This window comes from Pleurodeles waltl, chromosome 3_1, assembly GCF_031143425.1.
Source record: "Pleurodeles waltl isolate 20211129_DDA chromosome 3_1, aPleWal1.hap1.20221129, whole genome shotgun sequence".
Taxonomy (NCBI): Eukaryota; Metazoa; Chordata; class Amphibia; order Caudata; family Salamandridae; genus Pleurodeles; species Pleurodeles waltl.
The window spans coordinates 582739093-582761628 of NC_090440.1; positions in this window are offsets into that span (position 1 = coordinate 582739093).

Here is a 22536-nt window from a genome sequence, read left to right on the forward strand (position 1 = left end):
AATTACCAAATGGAAAGTTAGTGATAATAGCAATCCATAGCAGAAAGGTCAACAGTGTGTTAAGGAGGAGTGCATATCTGTCAGAGTGCCAACACTGGCATGATGTCAAGCACAGGACAAAGGAAAACGCTGCCCATGTGGCATGGGCTGGTGCTACGAGGAACTCCTACGGGTGAAGATGATCTGTTCCCCATCTTCATCCTCTGATGTGTGTGGTGCCTCCTCTACCCTTGATTGTGGTAGTGGGTAGGTAGAGGGGGTCACGCACACCTCAGTGGTTGCAGATGTGGACTCACAATTGCCTGCAGCTGCCATCTGTGGCACTACATATGGCATCGCTACAGCAAAGAGCTGCTGGTTTTTAAGTATAGCTGCAACATCCCTCTGGTAGGCAGCCATGTCTGCCCTGAGGAGACCAATTCCCGGTGCATGCAGTCCTTATTGTCCTCAGGCACACTGCTGCCAGTTTGGGAGGGCAATTGTTGTGGCCTCTCCCTCAGGGCAGCAGGTATATCCCTCAGACACTCCTGGACTCCATGCATTGGGGAGTGTGTGCATCGGTTGGCCGCAGTCTTTTCTGTTGCCGTGACCATGCACGTCCACATCCCCTCAAGGCTGGCTGCCATTGTTTGCATCCCCACCTGCACCTCCTTGTCCAGCTCCTGCTGGACATCTACTACTGTCCTCTCAAAGCTGGTGCCTGTCGGGGTCCTCTGCTGTGTCAGTGCTGGTAGGTCGTACTCGTGGGGTGCTAAGTGGGGCCTGTGGGATGTCTGCTAATTCAATACTCCTCCTTGCGACTGGAGGTGGAGTCTGCATGTTCACAAGGACTTCTAGGAAGGTATCTTGGCTGATAGTTGCCAGCTGGTCACTCAGGTCACCAGGGTACTCCAGGACAGGCAGATCCGCAGGAGAGCCATCACCCTCTGCAATGAGATGGTGTAAAATCAGTCTATCTCTGTTGTGGCATTTGACAAGTCACGTCACTGACTTGATATTTTAGGTTCATTGTCATAATAGGCCTATGTTGATGTAAATGTGGTGCAGTACGGTGCTGTGCAATAATAATCAGTGCTGCACTGCTTCACTTTGGTGACATAAGAAAGCACCGTATGTAAGTGAATACAGGGCACCCCTGTGTTGTCCCTCATGCTGTTGCAAGATTCAGCTGCCAGCATCATAGCAGGCATCCTTGCACCATTGTGCAAGGATGTATGTGTTGAGGGGTGTGACTGTTTATGTGTGTGAAAGTGTCCCTTCATGCACATTAACAATCACCAATGGCGCTTTGGCACTTCTGTGTGAGCTGTAGAATGCAGCACACTCGGAAGAGCCAAATCGTCATTTACATATGATTGTTTATGTGCATGAAGGAACACCTTCACGCTCATAATAAATCATTTCTGGCATTTTGCTCTTCCTATGCATGCTGCAGAATGCAGCACACATTGGAAAATCAGAAATGAAGGAGGTATAAATGTATTCATCCTCGTTGCACCCTGCTAATGCCAACCCTGGGGCTGGCGTTATAGGTTTGGCCCTACCTCAAGTTTACAGTATTCCATTTATCTGAGGCAGCATAGAAATTTAATGTATGTTGCTGTGGCATGCCCACAGCAAAACCCAGTGCACCACCTTCCACGCACAGTCATGGTCAGGTGACATAATGCCAAAAAATGTGGCTTAACGCTACCTTGTCAATACAGCACAGTGCTTAGCACCACAGGAGCATCACTGAAAGTGACGCTCCAGAGGTGCTAGGGGCCTATGAGGCGCCCATTAGATCCAATGGATTGTTCCAGTACGTCATAGCTGCAGTCTACAGACCTATGCCCAGCCTGCATGTCACATGAATGGAAGCCCAGTTGCCACTATTGGCTGCATCATATCTTCTAAGAGTGTTTTGTCTATCCTTCTTGTGTCTTGTCGGCCTCTTATCTTGTTCTGCCCTCCCTTTGCATCCATTTGCAGGGTCAGGCCTTGCAATGTGTGTTGCTGTGCTCATGCCACAGCACCACATATGGCAATTTTCACCTGTCCCAGTCTTACATGTTTCACATACACCCATGCTGTACTGAGACCTTGCACCACCCCAGGGATGGCATATTCGCAACACTGTCCTCTTGTTCCCACTGTCTTGTCTCCTCATGTTGTCATTTGTGTTTGTGTGCTACTTTGCATAGTACTCATGGACCTGGCAGAGTACTGTTTCAACTCCTGTCAGTGTAGGTTGTTTACCTTACTAAACACCTATGTCCTCCCCCTCAATGCAGCCCTCTTTGCACTATGATACATGACAGCAGCATGGTGACAGTACAGCTCATGTGACAAAATCATTCTGTATGTGACAGTGCCTGATGGTAAATGTGTCACTGGACATTGCCAATTCAGAGGAGTTGTACTTCACGGCCTGAGGTAGGTTCATATTTCATGTGCATCAGTCCAAGGAGCACCTGACTGTCACTGTGTAATTGTTCACCCCCTACAGCACAGTGGCAACTGTTATCAATGTGTAATGCCCATAGGCCAATTGCCTGGACATGGCAGGTTACCAGCAACTGACAGACTGCCTATGGCACCTGTCCTGTGACACCAGACCAGTGATACATTCAACACTACCCTCCAGGTGTATTTCCAAATGTCCTCCAGCATTTGCATGGCGGTGTAACCCCCATGAAATGGTTGTTGGTGAAGTGGTGTGGTGTGGCCCCAGGTGCCCCTGCACAGCCCATGCACTTGGCATGGGCAGTGCAGGGTGTCCCATACCTTGGCCCTTTGCCCTTTCCACTGCCTGATTTGCAGGGCTGAGTGCAGCGTGTCCCATTATACTCAATGCAGGCCACAACTGGCACTGACTCTATTTGATCCATCTATAATGCCTAGTAAGTGCACCACAGAGCTACCATGTGCAGACATATTACCAGCTGCCATCCAATGTGTGACTCATACTGCCAAGTGCAATGGGTACACTGCACTGGCAGTCTTATCAACACAGGGCTTGCACATGCACCATCCCCCGCCAGTTGATGTGGAATTAACTGCCATTATGTGACAGCCATAGCCCATGTGTTTTATGTGTGTGTTTATTTCCCCATTCCCATGTGTCTGACATGGTTGTGTCCAAATAGTTGTTGGCTCAGCCTATGACTGTTGTGACCTACTGTTTGCTATCTGTGATACATATTTTCTGTAGTGGCACATGTCAGTTCACCATCAAGATGCGTGGTTGAACACAACTTCAGTTTAGTTGGTCTGGGTAGTTTCATGTTACCAATGATACCAGTCCATTGGTGCATGGCTCTCCCAGATACATGGGTAAGCTTACGTTGGCATGGTGCTTACTTAATGTGCATTGTATCCCTCTGCGCTCCTTTGACATACATTGTGTGAGTCCTATGTGCCTCCCCCTTCTTCACTTGACATTTATGCATATATTTCCCCCATGCAACTTACCCTGCATTTGCGGTGTTTCCTAGTATTCTACACTGTCCTGTCCTGGTATCCCTGAGATGATTTCTTCTGGGATGACCGCTGCAACCATCTCCACCATCTCATCCATGTCATCTTGCGGTGCTGGACTCCCACTTCCTGTTTGCAGTGCTGCCTTCCTGTTCTGTGCCATTTTTTCCTTGGCCCTTCTCTTGCAGTCATGCCAGTGTTTCTTGCACTCAGTCACAGTTCTCCTAACCTCTGCCACAATGTTGATCTTATCCACAATTGTGAGAAAGTAGCCTCTTTCTAGCCTTGTTACCCCCACTTTGGGCCTGTTTGTGAGTGTATGTCAGGGTGTTTTCACTGTCTCACTGGGATCCTGCTAGCCAGGGCCCAGTGCTCATAGTGAAAACCCTATGTTTTCAGTATGTTTGTTATGTGTCACTGGGACCCTGCTAGTCAGGACCCCAGTGCTCATAAGTTTGTGACCTATATGTATGTGTTCCCTGTGTGATGCCTAACTGTCTCACTGAGGATCTGCTAACCAGAACCTCAGTGGTTATGCTCTCTCTGTACAAATTGTCACTAACAGGCTAGTGACCAATTTTACCAATTTACATTGGCATACTGGAACACCCTTATAATTCCCTAGTATATGGTACTGAGGTACCCAGGGTATTGGGGTTCCAGGTGATCCCTATGGGCTGCAGCATTTCTTTTGCCACCCATAAGGAGCTCTGACAATTCTTACACAGACCTGCCACTGCAGCCTGAGTGAAATAACGTCCACGTTATTTCACAGCCATTTACCACTGCACTTAAGTAACTAATAAGTCACCTATATGTCTAACCTTTACCTGGTAAAGGTTGTGTGCTAAGTTACTTAGTGTGTGGGCACCCTGGCACTAGCCAAGGTGCCCCCACATTGTTCAGGGCCAATTCCCCGGACTTTGTGAGTACGGGGACACCATTACACACGTGCACTATACATAGGTCACTACCTATGTATAGCTTCACAATGGTAACTCCGAATATGGCCATGTAACATGTCTAAGATCATGGAATTGCCCCACCAATGCCATCCTGGTATTGGGGAGACAATCCCAACATTCCCCGGGTCTCTAGCACAGACCCGGGTACTGCCAAACTGCCTTTCCCAGGGTTTCACTGCAGCTGCTACTGCTGCCAACCCCTCAGACAGGTTTCTGCCCTCCTGGGGTCCAGCCAGGCTTGGCCCAGGAAGGCAGAACAAAGGACTTCCTCAGAGAGAGGGTGTTACACCCTCTCCCTTTGGAATAAGGTGTCAGGGCTGGGGAGGAGTAGCCTCCCCCAGCCTCTGGAAATGCTTTGATGGGCACAGATGGTGCCCATCTCTGCATAAGCCAGTCTACACCGGTTCAGGGATCCCCCAGCCCTGCTCTGGCGCGAAACTGGACAAAGGAAAGGGGAGTGACCACTCCCCTGACCTGCACCTCCCCTGGGAGGTGCCCAGAGCTCCTCCAGTGTGCTCCAGACCTCTGCCATCTTGGAAACAGAGGTGCTGCTGGCACACTGGACTGCTCTGAGTGGCCAGGGCCAGCAGGTGACGTCAGAGACTCCTTCTGATAGGCTCCTTCAGGTGTTGCTAGCCTATCCTCTCTCCTAGGTAGCCAAACCTCCTTTTCTGGCTATTTAGGGTCTCTGCTTTGGGGAATTCCTTAGATAACGAATGCAAGAGCTCATCCGAGTTCCTCTGCATCTCTCTCTTCACCTTCTGCCAAGGAATCGACTGCTGACCGCGCTGGAAGCCTGCAAAACTGCAACAAAGTAGCGAAGACGACTACTGCAACTCTGTAACGCTGCTCCTGCCGCCTTCTCAACTGTTTTCCTGGTGGTGCATGCTGTGGGGGTAGTCTGCCTCCTCTCTGCACTAGAAGCTCTGAAGAAATCTCCCGTTGGTCGACGGAATCGTCCCCCTGCAACCACAGGCACCAAAGAACTGCATCACCGGTCCTCTGGGTCTCCTCTCAGCACGACGAGCGAGGTCCCTTGAATCCAGCAACTCTGTCCAAGTGACTCCCACAGTCCAGTGACTCTTCAGTCCAAGTTTGGTGGAGGTAAGTCCTTGCCTCCCCACGCCAGACTGCATTGCTGGGAACCGTGTGTTTTGCAGCTACTCTGGCTCCTGTGCACTTTTTGAGGGAATCCTTTGTGCACAGCCAAGCCTGGGTCCACGGCACTCTAACCTGCATTGCACGACCTCCTGAGTTGTCCTCCGGCGGCGTGGGACTCTCTTGTGCAACTTCGGATGAGCACTGTTTCACTCCACTTTGTAGTGCCTGTTCTGGCACTTCTACAGGTGCTGCCTGCTTCTGAGAGGGCTCCTTGTCTTGCTGGGCATCCCCTCTGTCCCCTGACGCAATTGGCGACATCCTGGTCCCTCCTGGGCCACAGCAGCATCCAAAAACCCTAACCACAAGCTTTGCAGCTAGCAAGGCTTGTTTATGGTCTTTCCGCAGGAGAACACTTCTGCACAACTCTACACGGCATGTGACATCTATCCTCCAAAGGGGAAGTTTCTAGCCCTTGTCGTTCTTGCAGAATCCTCAGCTTCTACTGTCCAGTAGCAGCTTCTTTGCACCCACAGCTGGCATTTCCTGGGCATCTGCCCACTCTCGAATTGATCGTGACTTTTGGACTTGGTCCTCTTGTTCCACAGGTACCCTCGTCTGGAAATCCATTGTTGTTGCATTGCTGGTTTTGGTCTTTCCTGCAGAATTCCCCTATCACGACTTCTGTGCTCTTTGGGGAACTTTAGTGCACTTTGCACTCACTTTTCAGGGTCTTGGGGTGGGCTATTTTTCTAACCCTCACTGTTTTCTTACAGTCCCAGCGACCCTCTACAAGGTCACATAGGTTTGGGGTCCATTCGTGATTCGCATTCCACTTTTGGAGTATATGGTTTGTGTTGCCCCTATCCCTATGTGCCCCCATTGCATCCTATTGTAACTATACATTGTTTGCACTGTTTTCTAGTACTATTCTGCATATTTTTGGTATTGTGTACATTTATCTTGTGTTTATTTGCTATCCTCATACTGAGGGTACTCACTGAGATACTTTGGCATATTGTCATAAAATTAAAGTACCTTTATTTTTAGTATATTTGTGTATTGTGTTTTCTTATGATATTGTGCATATGACACTACTGTAGTGGTACTGTAGGAGCTTCACTCGTTTCCTAGTTCAGCCTAAGCTGCTCTGCTAAGCTACCATTATCTATCAGCCTAAGCTGCTAGACACCCTATACACTAATAAGGGATACCTGGGCCTGGGGCAAGGTGTAAGTACCCCTTGGTACTCACCACAAGCCAGTCCAGCCTCCTACAACAATCTGCTGTCATATTGTCTCTCTCCTTCCAATTGGCAATTTAGAGTATTTCATGCTCCTCTGCGCTGAAACAACACTTCCTGTCTTTCTTCTCCCTCCCCTGGGTCTAGTCTGTGTCCTGCTGGCTGGTTCCTGGTTGAATGGGGTCTTCCTTGGGTCTCTCCTGGCTTCTGGGATGAATTTTGGGGCTCCTTTGCACTGGTTGCTCCGTTAGCGTCTGTTTTTGACGCTGCTGCAGGCAAAAATGGTGCATTTCCATTTTGCAATATGTTTACATGTCGTTAACCAGATTAGAGTCATTTTTTATCCGTTAACCTCATTTTGCCTTACGACAAGGCACAATGGTTAACGTGGTAAAAAATTACTCTAAACGTTTTTTAGCGCCACCCAGCATCAAAGTATAAAATTATAAAAGTGGCGTTAAAAAAAGGGCGCTAGTCAGCGCTAACATTTTAGACGCAAAACAGCGTTAGAGCAATTTTGCATCAAAAAGTATAAATCAGGGCCTGAGTATCACTGAGCTGTGAAATACTAAGGTATTTACATCACTAAAACGTCCCAAGATATATGTATGCACCTTTGGCAGTGCAAACACAAAGTGAGAGTTGCTCTGCTCTATGACAGTGCAACTGTTCCTGATACGGCCCCGGATGGGAAATAATACTATATTGGACCGACTAATTAGAAATTGAGACTGACAACAATGAAAGGCTTTCTTGTTATATATTTTTGCTGCCATCCCCTGAACATCAGTTTGTCTACGTTGTTTGTTTGGAAATGTGCAGCCATGTCGCCTAGGCACATTCAGCGCCATAGACATATAAGTAAAATTGAAATCCATGGATCAATAAGCCATTCAAGAGCCTGGATATAGATATGAAACAGAAGGAGGGTGTGGTCAACAGTAACAAATTAGCAAACTACTGTGGTGCCGAAACTTGGCTTCTTTCGAAGTGATTACAAAATGACACTGTTTGGGAAGAACATAAAGACATATTAATCAAAGTCGATAGTGGACGTTCAAGCACTGGAGCCAATCTTATCAAAATGTGTGGAAGGGAAGAGGCCATAGGCTATTCAAATTTTAGCGTGGAAAGAAGAGTTCTCACTTACAGCTGTGTAAATACAAAATAGAGAGACTGGTACTGGAAGAGAGTCCAAAAATAAGTCGAGGTGGATATGCTAAACCTTTGGTTGGAGGCCTTTAGTAACAAAAATTTATTGCCAAAGCCAGTAGGTTTCACCCATAACGCTGGAGCACGGACCTATTGGTTTTTCCAATTGTTTAGCTCTAGGTGGCCACTTTTCATGTACAAGCATGAGTGGCCATCTTGGAAAGTTTGTCTTAAGACCACAAAGTGGCTAGGCAAGCAGGCTCAGAACGGTGCTAATGAATAAATAAAGCAAGTGTGGTAGAAAACGAGAGCAACGCAACGTATACAAAAAGAGAAAGAGTGAGAGACAGAGAGAGATAAATTGGTCTGCAATGCATGCTCAGAAGTGGAGTGAAACAGTTCATGCAATCAAAACTCTGTTACACTGAAATGCTCCCTGTTTGATACAAATACGAGCGCAGGAAGGAAAACCATCAAATTAGGAGCAACATCTGAGATAGGCAAAAAAGCATGGGCAAAACCAAAAAGTCTTGCCTTTTTGACCAATTGGCATTACCAAAGGTTTTAGGAGATTCTCTGCAGCATCAGCCAGAAAACAAAAACAAGAAAAAAGGCTACATGAAGTGTAGTATTTGTCATACGCCTGCTGGCAGCTGCATCGTTCCACAGGTGTGGGCATGTGTGATGAGGTAGGTGTGTCCACCTGTCAGAACATAGGCCCCTTTTTTTTTTATTTACGTATCCAAAATGGCATACTCCACTTGGAGTGGTAAGTAAAAAGAAATAATTTTTACTGGCATGCTTTTTGAAAGCTGAACGGCCCAGCAGCAAATGGCAGCTATGGCCAAACCAAAAATTTACAAATACATTTTTTTATAGACTGTAAGGGGAGGGGAAAGTAAGAAGGAGCAGGTGTGCGCAGTGGGTGGGTGAGCAACTAAGAAGGAACTTACAGCCAGGGTGAATAAATACAAAATAGCTAGTTGGAGGAAGGAATGCTCAGTACATGAAGAGGGAAGAGAGGAGTTCAGATCCATCACACATCCTTGTCAGTGCAGCATCAGCCTGACGAGGACCACAGCCCAGTGATGAGGCATGCCACCAATTAATGGGTGAGGACTTGTGTTCCACAACAAAGTTGCCTTTGATGACTTCAATTGGTCCAATTGGTCATAATGGATAGGCTGGATGAGCACTATGGAACTGCACACACTTATGGATTTGGAGGTAGGAATGGAAGTTGGGTAGGAGTAGAAAGCAAATTGGAGTTTCTGGGGTGGGAGCAGTTATTCAATGGGAGAAGCAGTGCATGAGTTAGAGAGCGAGTGGGGGTAACACAGCAACATGCTCATATACCCATGTACACCCACATATTTGAAGGGGGTGTAGCACATGAAAACAAGAGTAAGGCAAAGTATGTTTCTTATGACTAGTTTAATGAAAACAAAATAAGTTGTCACAATAAATGTGAAGAAGGACAGGAAACATGTCATCTAATCAATAAGATAGTAAAAAGCTATATTCCATGGGAGAGACAAACACAAGAAAAGGAAGGCAAGCCAACGGGTAAGAAGCAAACAAATGAGAGTGACAAGGAAGCCAACCAATGATAAGCAAAGGGTAGGCTGTAAGCCCTCAGTATGTTTTGGCCTGGGTAACAAGGGGGATGGGGTGAAGTGTGTGTGGTTGTGAGAGAGACACAAAAAGGGAGAGGGAGGAAGGGCAGTGGGTGAGTATGTGTTTTCGTGATTGCTGATGGTGCTCATGGAGAGAGGAAAAAAAGTGAGCATGCAGACCGGGAAACAGTCATTTGATTGAATTAGGTCCAGTTAATCACGGCCCCTGATATACCTGTGTAAAAAAAAAAATGTCCAGAGATTTTCATTTTTGATTTGTGTTTTTGTATCATTAGAGAAGTAATTTAGATTGGGTAGACATTGCTAAGCCAGACTGATTTTATCTCAACACCATTTTTTAAAAACCATGAGACCTATATACTTCATTTTGGTATCAAAATATAGGTTGTGGGGGTCACATAGTTTTATTCAGAGAGAAAATAACTCCTCAGAGCAACCCTTCTGCCATTTCCCAAAATGGCGGCTCTATAATGATAGCCATCATATTGGTAATTGTTTTTAATATTCTATTTGTTTCAAGTTTTCCCGTTGATTCAAATTTGTAAACATGAACAAAGCAGGTGGTAGCAAAGGATCTTTACCTCCTGACAGAGTGTTGCTACCCACAAAATCTGAGGACTCCTTCAACAAAGAAAAATGTACCATATACCAAACTAATCCAAAAGAAAAGCTAACATTAACCGCGACTGGAAAGCAGAGAGTTTGAGATGCTGCAGAAATACGTCAAGACGGAGATCACAAAAGGTTGAAACTAATGGGTGAAATATTTTATCATTGTAACAACAAGTGCTATAAGTTGTATACAATGGAAAAAAAAGCCTGAAATAAATTGTCAAAAAATAGCAGAATCCAAGGAATCACAACAAGAGTCTTCTGAGCAAGCGACAACAACCAATCCCAATGCCCATCCACGTAGAAGATCAATGGCTACCCCTCATCCTACTCCAACAACTGACTAGAAAGCATAGGATCCTAAATGTGTTATCTGTGCTCTAGCCAGAACAAGGGATTGACGAAATAATAAAGTACAGAGTATGTGAGTCTCAAATGGCGAGCATGTTTTTATTTGCAGCTAGTTTCTTCCAAGATGAGGTCTTCATCCGAGTAGCTGATATAAACAGCGAGGTGAATATATTTTCAGAAGATTTGTATGTCCATCTGAACTGCATGCATGCAAAGTAACCATCAGCTTTTAGTTAAGTTCATACTTTTTGAAAAAGCAAATGAAGTTTTCAAGCCACTCTTGAGTGCTGGCTACAGGTTCACACTCGGTGAGATAAGAGAAATAATGGTCAACATTAAGAAAGCTATATTGATTGATTGAAATTAAGATTTTTCTGGTGATAATCTACGTCAGAATTTGTTTTTGTCAGTCTTAAAAAAGAATGAGTCATGTGTAGTGTTCTCAGCTGATTTGACTCCTGAAGTTCTTGCTGCCAAAATAAGATCACAGGATGCAGTAAAATGAGCAGGAACCATTTTAAGTGGCGTCCTGAAAGATTTCGATTTTAGACTTAATGACAAATTTTGTGATGCCCTAGAGCTCCGCAAATCATGGGAGTCAACAAGCATGCCTGATGTTGTTTTAACATTTTTTACATCATTGTTCAATACCAGCAAAGCAAAACTGTTACAAACTAATTTTCTTGAGTTCGGAACAGGAGCTTACATTGGTGATGGCTTTGAAGATGTAAGCAAGGTAGTGGAAGTGATCCCATGAACCGAAAGGCTTTTGATGTGCTAATGTACAGTCTTTTCTAAATCATGTTTTATGAATTACATCAAAGCAAAAAGAAAACTTAGCTACACATGTTGACTGACCGTGCAATTTATGACAACTGGAAAAGTAGAGAGCTGATCACTTTAATGAATAGGATTGGTGTATCAACAAGTTATAATGACATAGTATGGTGCAGGAATTTGTTAGAAGCTCATACTGTAAAATCTTGTGAATCTGATAGTATATTACTTCCAAGTCACTTTACCAGGAAATGATTTACACTTGCTGCTCTGGATAAGTTTGATTTTGAAGACAGCTCTTCTTTTTCTGGAACATCCAGCACACATGATACTGCCATGGTGCTTTTTCAAGACTGTACCAATGAAGTAGCTGCTGGAAAACAAGCTGTGTCAGCTGTAGGCATAAACAAAGGAAGCTGCAAACGTATAACCCAACTGTTTGCCAATGTGTGCAAAAATATTACAATACATCAACACGTCCTAGTCTACCAGAAAATCTAAAAATGGCTGAGGGCATGGCTCTCCTTCTACCTGATGCTGCAGTCTGCAAAACTGATATAATATCACATCGCTTTTTCACTGTGGACTGAAGGATGAAGAAAAGCCAGTTGCTCCATAGGCTATAAATCATGCTCTGATCTCCCAGGACACCATCCCACTGAAGAAGCTTGGGTTTTCCCAGTAATACCATTTCCAATGACATACTAGGCAAAAGTATACACAGCTCTAAACAAATTCCAAAATGTGCATGCTCAGTTTGAAGACCAGCCTCTCCTGCCAATTTTCTGCAATGAGTGTGTTTTCCGTATTGTAGCTGACATTTTTATGGGCAATCCAGTACAATGTAATGATCTTTATCCAATGATGGGCTTTTTCCACGTGACAACAGTTGCATTGCGGTGTGCAGGAGGTTATCTGCGTGGATGTGGCATAGACAATGCGCCTATTGAGGCTGAAATCTGTCCAGTCAGTATTGAGCGGAACTCATTATGTTCATTTGTTACAAGGTATGGTCATCATATTTGAGGCTATAGAAACATTGCGTTGGAATGCTTTCTGGAACAAGAACTAAAAAATAGGTTTTGCATATCTTATCTCAGAAGTGAACAAGGCACAGGGTACACTTCATTCAAAAGACATAATGGAAAGCCAGGCAAAGTTTAATACACTCAGTTCAAAATCAGAAAACCTGAAAACCAAGTTCATAGACTTTGTCAAAGAATGTGAAGAAAAATCAGATCTTTGCAAATACTATGGAAGTGTTCTACACATGATAGCTCTAGTGAGAAACTTGGTACATGCTGATTGGGAAGTTGATTGAGAGCTGCATGTGAAGACTGTGGAGTCACTGATTACTGTGTTTGGCTAATTTGATTGCGTAAACTACCCAAGATACTTGTCCTGGTATTTGCAAACAGTGAAGAAGCTAGAGGTGGAAAAACCATACCTTTACCGAAAATCAATCCAAAGACATTTTGTGGTGAAAGACAGAGAGGGAATGTTCAATGCTGTGGCTCCAGAACAGGCGATCCTGAGATCACAGAAAAGCTCCAAGGGAATTGTTGGTCAGACACGTAAAAGTGAATATGTTGTTCCATGGCAGCTAATTTACCATGACGTCCTTTCTATTTGCAATGTTTTCAGAGAGATGGCAAGTTCAAAATGAATGGACCATCATGAAACTGTTCCTCACCATAAACTTGTGGGAAATAGAGGGGAACATTTTAATGAACATGTTGACTGCCTTCTTCATTTCATTCAAAAGCAAGGAAACCGCTTTGAAGTGACTGAACTTGTGCGATTACACAACTTTGTGACCAAACAATACGCGGACAATGATATAAAGAAACGTCTACTAGATGTCCTTGAAAATGGATTGAAAATATACACAGAACTGAACCAGGAGAGATTTGTAATGAAAGAGAAAAAGCTGTTTGACATAATCACTCAAGCTAAACATCCACGTATTAATTGCCATAGTAAGAGTTTCGTCCAACCAGCCACTTCAAAACAGGTTACAAAATAACAACATTTGCAAGCACATACAGAGACGTATGTAGCAAAAGAAAGGGGTGAATTTATCAAGGACATTCTTTGCATGATCTTCTTCCAACTAAGGTATTATTTGATGGAGATGCTGCAACCAAATCACTGAAGCACAAACTCATAAAAAACCTTTCACCTGAAGAATTTCAATTAAAAAATGTGACCTCATTGAAAACTGCTGTTGTTGTGGACTATATGTCACAACTGCGAATGGCAAAGATTTCATCCATGCAAAACATCGGAGAGGTCGTTCATACTGTTCTACAGATATCAAAGTCAGCGTGCACCTTGCAAGAACTACACATTGTCTTTGACAGTTATCTTGAACTATCTGTCAAAGAATGTGAAAGAATCAAACCAATGTGTACAAGTGGAACAATTGACCTTGCCTGCTTCACAAATTTGACACCTATACCTGGGCAACTCGATAAATTCTGGTCATCAACATCGAACAAGATGAACTTGGAGATGTTAACTCTCCAAAACATTGCTGATACTTCAGTGAACACTGAATTTCCAATTATTGCAAATGGAATGATTGTCAATGAGGCTTTGTGCCTACAGAGATATATTCAAAAGTTATGGGCCATAATGTTCAAGATCTTAACAGCAAATTGGAGGAAGCTGACGTTCGTGTTGCTCCACATGTTGAGTGGGCTGTTCAAAATGGCACAGATGTTATTATTGTGCTACCTATATTTGTTGCAATTTACATAAGTCAAGGATTGTCAGAGTTATGGATACATTATGGAACAAGTGAGAAAAGACACTTAGGCCCTCATTATGTCCCTGGCGGTTAATGTGGCAGTAGTACCACCAACAGGCTGGCTGTGCATACCGCCACATTATGAGATTGGTGGGTTTGCTGCAGCCAACCTTCCAATTTACCATTCATACCGCCATGGCGGTATGAGCTGCCAGGCCAGGGATGTGAATCCCTAGCCCGGTGGGCGAGAGAGTACCGCCCCTGGCATTCCGAGGCAACTTACCGCCATGTTTTCTGTGGCGTTAGTAACGCCAAGAACATCATGACAGTAGGTCCTACCGGTGACACAGAATTTCCTTCCCTGTCGCAGGTAGGTGGCTCCCCCAACACTCACCTGACACCCCCCACCCAAACTCAGCCCCCCAACCACACCCATACACACACTAACCCCCCTACCCCGACATTCAGATACACTCCCCCACCCCCACCCCATACACACACTAAGCCTCCACCCCCTCCGATTCATCCACACAGGCCCCCACCCCCATACATACACACACAGACACCCACACGAACCACGCACACACCCATTCACTGACACTCATCCATACGCACATTCATACACACAATGGCATACATGCATTCATACACGTATTCTTCCAGACATGCACATGCACAACATGCCCCATAACCTCCCAGCCCCCCTTTCCTGTGGGATGATCACCTTACCTGCTCCGAATAGGTCGTCCGACAGGGAACGGGAAGGGATGCCGCTACCGCCCACAGCGCTCGCTTATCAAACACTGCGAGGCCGTATCACAGGTCATGATCCAGCTGGCAGCGTTCTACAGGTGTGGCGGTGCTGGTGGAGCAGCCCCAGATTATCACCATCAGCCAGTCTGATCACTGACAGATTTCCGCCCTTATTGTGGCGGAAGTCCAGCAGTGCTCATAATCTGGCGGATGGATGGTAGCCACAGTGGCGGTATTTTGGCAGCCGTCACTGCAGCAGTAGGCGGCTTTTACCGCCTATCTTTAAATGACCAGTTTAATCCTGCTTCATATTCGGTACAAGAAACATGACCCAGAGATGCCTAGTGTACTTATCAAGGCACATATTCTTAAGGGTGTTATCTGCTTCCAAATGTATTTTTATTAACACATGGATATGAGGCACAATTGCTTTCTTTATGTGATAGGATTTATTTTTACCAGATGTCATTTTTTCACACATGTGGAGATTAACTGATTTTCTCAGGATCACAAGAGTTTGTGCTAATACCTAACAAGCAGTGGCAAAGCCAGTAGTTATTGCCTTTGAGAATATTGGCTTTTGCACAGCATGGACATTGCTGGCACTGGCAATGGTTTGTAGCCATGCTGTACAGCAGTTTGGCTGTTTTTCAGCAATGCTAAAAAGAATAATAAAAAAGGACTATGGAAGCATCCAGCACTAATGCACTTTTAAAACACAAGTGTGTTAGCCCTGACTGCATCATAGCCTTTTTTAAATGTAGTTTTATCCAAATTGCAAAGCATCTGCACTGCTGTACAGCATAACTACTAAACATTGCAAAATCCAGTAGATCTCATATGTGAGACTTATTGGCTTTTTCCATGCTTGCGCTTGCGATTGCGCTGCATTTTTTTTTCTTTTCATTTGTGTGGCAAGAAAAGTCCATTTAGGAGTTTACAAAGCTAATAGCTCAAACTCGAGCAAATGTGAGACCAGTTGCATTGAAAATGCTTGTTTCTCTTCGCTTCTGAGCATCGACCTAAAATCAGAGCTGCCTGGTCAGGCTTGTCTTTTCCAGAGACGGCTAAGAAGCTGGGGCAGAAGTGGTCAGAGCAGACCCCGAAAGCCAGGCTGCCGTACGAACTAAGAGCAGCAACACTAAAGGAGAAATACGACAAAGATGTAGCAGCATACACAGACAAGAGGGGTTTGGGCCACGAGCCTCAGGGCAAGAGAGGGGGGCCTGCAAATGAGGTGAGGACGATGGACGAAGAGGGAGTATGGGAGGGAAAAAGAGAAAAGAGGGAGGTGAGAAAAGGGAAGGTGGGGGAGTTTAGGGAGGCGATGGAGCACGAAAAAGAAGCTGAGGATGAGGATGGAGTAGAGGTGGTAGTAATGGGCGAGGATCATCATGAAGTAATGGGAGAAGAGGAGGGCGAGAAGATGCATGCAGACAGTCATATCAAGGACGGAGAATTGCGTGTACTGTAAACATGCACTGGATGAAAGGCAGTTGGTTAGCTGGGAATTTCTGACGCACATTGTGTGAATAGAAGAGCGTAGAGGGAAAGAGAAAACACCATGAAAACCCTGAACCAGCTGCACTACACTTAACGCTGCAACAGTTAACTTGTAGTGAAACCTATAGGCAAAAGTGCAATTATCTACGTAACACTCAAACAGAACCAGACACGGCAGAGGCACAGAAAGACAGATGCAGAGAGGAGTTCATTGAAGCACTTTATAAGTAGATTAAATACCGGAAGGTCCGTGAATTGGAGGTGAAGTTGTGAATCGCCCGAGGTTTTCCTGTCCTGCTCGTTTGGACCCCTGCTGCTAGAGCACGCAGGAAGGTAGATGCCATTGTAATCGGAGTTGATGAAAACAAAAGCTGTACAGCTCAATATGCAAAAACACAAAGGTCGTGTTTTACCGTGACCTTTTAAAAATATGCACGAGGAAGGGAATCATGTTTACACAACATAAAAAAACAGTGAGGGAAGAGCAAGCTGGCCCTGGAAAAGCACCACTCTGTTTTACTATGTTTACAAAGGGAGCTGGTGTGGAGGAGGGACTGAACAAGCACCCACAGTCTTGAAGTGAAACAGGCAAATGCTAAAAAAAAGTCCCTTACAGGAGAGATAAACAGGACACAGCGTAATTACACAGTACTTTGTGCTGCTCCCAAAGTGAAAAAAGGCAGGACAAAGGAAAGAACTGACCACTAGCAAGCAAGGAATTTTGAAGGACACTGCAACTAACAAATCAAAATGCTGGAACTCACTCTATTGTATACTTTAGTATCCAGCCGGTCGAACGCTAACGCTCGACCTAAAAAAGGAGGAATTGAGGCAGGAAAGAAGAAGGAATGAAAGAAAGAAAAAAGGAACATAAATGAAAGCAGGAAAGAAGAAAAGAAGGAAAGAGATTCAGGAGAGATAGAAAGCTAGAAAGACGAAAAGAGGGCATGAAAGAAATAAAGAAATACTGAAAAAAGGAAAGACAGAAAGAAAGGTAAAAAGAAGGAAAGAGGAATGGAAGCAAGAAAAAAGAAGTAATGAAAGCAAAAAAGAAGAAGGAATGTAAGAAAGAAGGAAAATGAATGAAAGCAAGAAAGAAGGGAAGAGGGAAAGAAAGAAAGACAGGAGAGGAAGAAAGCAAAAAGAAGAAAAGAGGGCATGAAATATTAACATGATAAACACTGGTTATTTTCCTGAGCAAAGTTCAGTAAAGACCCATTGGTGAAATTGCACCCACAATAAGGGTGTCCGAAGACCTGTCGGATTTTAAATTCACATGTATAATATTAAAGCTTTTGATAACAATGCAGAAGAGTTTCAAGTGGATTCAATCTGTTCAGCTGTGGAATACCAGCAGATAGATAAAGGACACTCCAAAAGTAATTTACAGCAACATTTGTTCAGAGACAGGAACTTAGAAAGTGCTGAATGTAGCCTGTGCCATCACCAGGCTCACGGATATAAAGCACCCTGGTCTAACATCAGACTCTAAACACAAAGGAAACATCAAAGGTAATAAATTAGAAACAAGAAGGGAACTAGCCTGTGGGCTTGTGTGCTCCTTGTGAAAGAGCAAACTGCAGTCTCTCAAAGTGAAGTTATCCAGTGGCTGAATGGGGCTGAACCACTGCCCCCTCCTCTATGCCGTAGAGGGTGGAAGCAAAGTGTGAATGACATACAAACAGACCAATAGATGAAGATAGCTGGTTGAAAGCCCCTTTAAATGTGTATTGTATACATATATTTTGTGTTGAAAATCAAGGAGCATGGCTAATGCCAGAAATAAAAATGTAAGATATTTCCCGGTGATTATAATTCAGATCTTCGGTTAAATTTTGCAGGATTAAATTTAAAATAATGTAATGAACTCAGAAGTTAGTTAGATAGACATGAAATTATAATGCAATTTTACAATCCGTAAATAAATAAAGAATTAATGAATGAACAGAAATCAGTGTTTTGAGGCCAGTGTAATGTATATTTTCACTTTTCTATAGGCACAGAGGGATTTATGTATGTGCACAAGGTAGTGTTGTATACAGTCCCCCTGAGTACCTTAGAGTGCGTGCGCGTTCTGAGCTCGATCCACACACCGCCTTTAGGTCTAGATTTACAAGGGCCTAGCGGCACACTTGCATCATTTTTTTATGCTAATGTGGCTCAAGGAGGCAATTTTCACCATGCCAGATTGCACCTCTTTGCAACCCCTTATGCTACATTATGCCTGTGTCAGGCATAATGTATGCATGGGGAGCATCTGGGGTTAGGAGGCCCACAAAATGGCGTAGTGAAATCTACAAGATTTCACTGCACCATTTTTGGCATCATTTTTAACGCCTGCTCAATGCAGGCATTAAAGTGGCGCACCCATTGTAATCAATGGGCCTCCTTGCACTTTGCTGCTCTAATGTCAACAGTTTTGACGTTAGTGCAGCAAAGTGCCACAATAGCGTTAAAACTTTTGACGCTATTGGACTAATGTGCGCCATGATGCACTATTGTAAATATGGTGCACCCGTGGTGTCAGGTGGGGCAGGGGTGATGCAAGAAAACTGGCGCATCAGCACTGATGCACCAGTTTCTTGTAAATATGCCTCTCAGTGTGTGTAAGTCAGACATAATGGTCTCCATTTAGGAGTGAAAGCTATTCACACAGGGTGACCCTGCACTCCTAAATCTGTGTACTCATATTCAGTGCCACCCTACAATGTAGTGGTATTGCTGATGAGTAAATCCCGCTGAGAGGGTGGGAACTGGACGTTCCAGGGGCTTTGGCGAGCACCCACCGGAGTTACTCAAACACCATGTAAAAGGCTGAAAAAATAAATCCTTTTCCAGGGTGGGAATTGAGAGAGAACACATCGATAAAAGGGAGGGCTGTAGAGGAGGGGGGTTCTCCACAGGAAAATTATCTTTACACATGAAGATTTCAGTTGCACTAAAAATAAAAAACAATGCTGCCAGTGTGCAAAGACAATAGAATTTTCGCTGGCGTACATGCTAGCATAATTTTGCATGCTGAAATGCATTTACCTTTATGCAGTTCAGCATCGGCAAAAAGCTTATCTTTTACGGATGCTGAGCACCATGGAACATTTTTTTTAAAAAAAAGAAATATTTGTGCAATTATGTTGCTAGCGCAGGTGCATTAATCTTAGACATGCTAGTGCGTGGTAGAGCATGTGCTTCGTTTTTTTTTTACTTTTTTGATCTGAGCTAGATTGGTTTTACAAAAATAAAGAAATTAGACTATGTGACATAGCTTATTAAGACTGCTCTATATAAACACATGTATAAATATCCTTAGAATGTGAATCGTGGCGCTGTTCATTTTAGTACAAAATGTTATTATCTCTTTTTATATGTGCTTGGATGGCGTGGGCTCCGTGCTAAAATGACATGTAAATACTGATTCTGAAGCAACCAGGTGCCTCGAAGGTAAATAAATGCTGCGGAAATGCGTCTTTTATTTTCGTAAAGTGCTAATGTTTGCTCGTTAACCTGAACAGGTTTGCATATGTTGTTGAAAGCGACGCTAGAGTTTGAGGAGTACTTCCGGAATCTGGTGTGATGCTGCAATCAGAGCCAGTGCAACACTGAGGTCGCTGCAGGATACAATTTGGGGATGCTCGCACAAATGGCCACAGCAGTGCCCCACAGTGCAACAAATAACTCTAGGAAAGTCTTTGCTAGGTACAAGAGAGTGCCCGAACGGAAAAAAATGTCATTTTGTTTGAGGTTCCACAAATTCCTACATCACTGCTGGCTAGATGCGATGTGGCTTAGTGGCTAGAGCTGCCGAGTTTGGAGTCTGTGGATCCCTGTCCCAATTCTAATCTCGGCGCTTGGATCAACATGGTGTGACTCCACGCCAATTACTTGCTATGGACAAAATTGTAAAATTAAATTAATTGTGTAATCCCTCTCGATGTGCAAGATCACCTCTTGTTTCCTCACAATTAATGTACAGCTTGGTTTGAGATATGTAAATACCAAGACATGCATAATTATACAAAGGGGTTTGTAGGGGGCGTTTTTAGTTCTGAGGGCTTTCCTTTGACAACTGTTGTCACTAAGAGTATTGTGTTCAGTGCTAGATATGTATAATTCCGCATTTAGAATTACTTATCAACTAACAACTCTCTGATCCTAGGTACCAGTTTTACGTGTCACTTTGCACTGTGAAGATGTCATCCTCACACCAAGAAAGCATACGGCTGTTGAGTTAGTGGTGTAGCTTCCACTGGTGCAGCAAGTGCAGTGGCACCGGGGCCCACTGAACCCTGATTATTACTGTATTTCACAGTTTCCTTCCTTTCACTAGGACCCATGACACAAACAGCCTCCTGCATTTTTCACCTGTTTCAATATTGTACACCGTTCTGACTGCCGGAACTTGTACCTTGGTAAACAACATGAGTCTGATTAATAAAGTTTTTTTCCGCAGCATGAGAGTAACTTAAATCTGGAAAGTCGAAAGGTTTGCTAATGCACAGAGCCAGGGACACTTACACTGTCCATGCAGAGATGCCATCCACCTGTATTTGTTTACTACAGCACATGCAGAAGTGATACCTAGGCCCTGATTTTGAGTGCCTTTGGGAGGTGGCGAGGGCGTATTTATCACAAGTGGTACATACCATCATCCTGGGGCATTTAACCCCAATAAACTTTTCTGAACCAAGTCCATGTTCTATTGAAACTGAAGACGTCCATCCTACCCTAAAACTTCAGATCCGCCGTCCTGTCTCCCACTTCAATGGGGGAAAGGTCGAAAAGAAACCCTCAGCCTTCTATGAGAGCTGCCCTATTCAAAGCCACCGGAAAAAATAAGAGGTCAGACCACAACACTCTCATGTTGAAAGCTTTCCATTGGCTACCACCCCCCCACAGGAAGACAGAATCCCATACAACATAGCATGCTCAACTGTGCCCTGGCTCCGTGAAACTAAAAAAGCTATTAGCGATGTAAATTCCTAACCGGACATTTCTTGCCACATAGATTGAAAATGAAAAGTAATACAGTTTTACATACGCGAACCGATTTCAAGTGCAAAGGAGCCACACAAAAGGAAAAAGAAGTTCACTCGTAGTCAAATGTATCAAAGCGCTCAAATATTGCCCAGCAAGATTGCACAGCCTACGAAATAAACAGAAAAAGTAGTCCAGAAACCATACAGAAAACATGGAGCCTTGTGTGTTTTCAGTAGCTTACCGGTGCTCTTGAGGAGGGCTGAACACTGAAAAAAGGCATGACCCATGCATGCCTTTCACTAATGAAATCAACAGAATTTTAAAAGGCAAGCCTATGAACCAATGAAAGTGACGGGCGTGACATGGGCGTGGTTAAAAGCCCACAGAGAGATTAAAACAGGGGACAGAGCGCTTGCACGCTCGATCCTAAAAAGGCTGCTTAGTTGGGTGGCACAATTATTGCTGCAGACCCACTTGTAGCATTTAATTTAGATACCCTGAGTACAGGCAATACTACTTTACTAGTTATTTACAAGTAAATTAAATGTGTTAATTGGCTATAACATTCACTCACATCCTGATGCTTTCACACATTAGATGTTTTTGTTATTTCCTCATGGTGTTATGGCATTTGCAGATCAAACGATCAAAATTATTTCCTTGAAACGTAATGATGTTGTTGCTTCACACCATATGCTTGGCAGCAGATTTAAGAAAAGTGGCGCTGCATCCAATGCAGCACCGTTTTTCATGCGCCCCTTAGAGTCCCCCTAATGCCACCATGTGTGTGCCGTATTTAAGATACGGCGCACCATGGCGGTAGTTAGGAAACTTGCATCAAAAACTTTAACGCTAGTTTGGTGCTTTGCAGGAGTAGTGTCAAAAAGGTTGACGCTAGTCCTGCATAGCACAATGAGACCCATTATAAGTAATGGTGTGCCTCCTTTTAACGCCTGCTTTTTGCAGGCGTTAAAAATGCCCCCCAAAAAATGGTGCATAGAAATCTTTTAGAATTCTTTGAGCTTCTTTTATCCCCCTCCTAACGGGGGAACACCTCCTTGCATACATGATGCCTGACATTGCGCCACTTTTAAATCTAACGCACTGATTTTGGTCTCGTTGTGCCACATTAACGTTAAAAAAATAATGCTAATGTGGTGCAAGGATGCGCTATTCCCTCTTAAATCTGAGCCATGGTGTTTTATTGAACCCTTTTTGTCAATTTGTAGGGGAGCAAAAGAAGCACATGAGGAAGAGTAT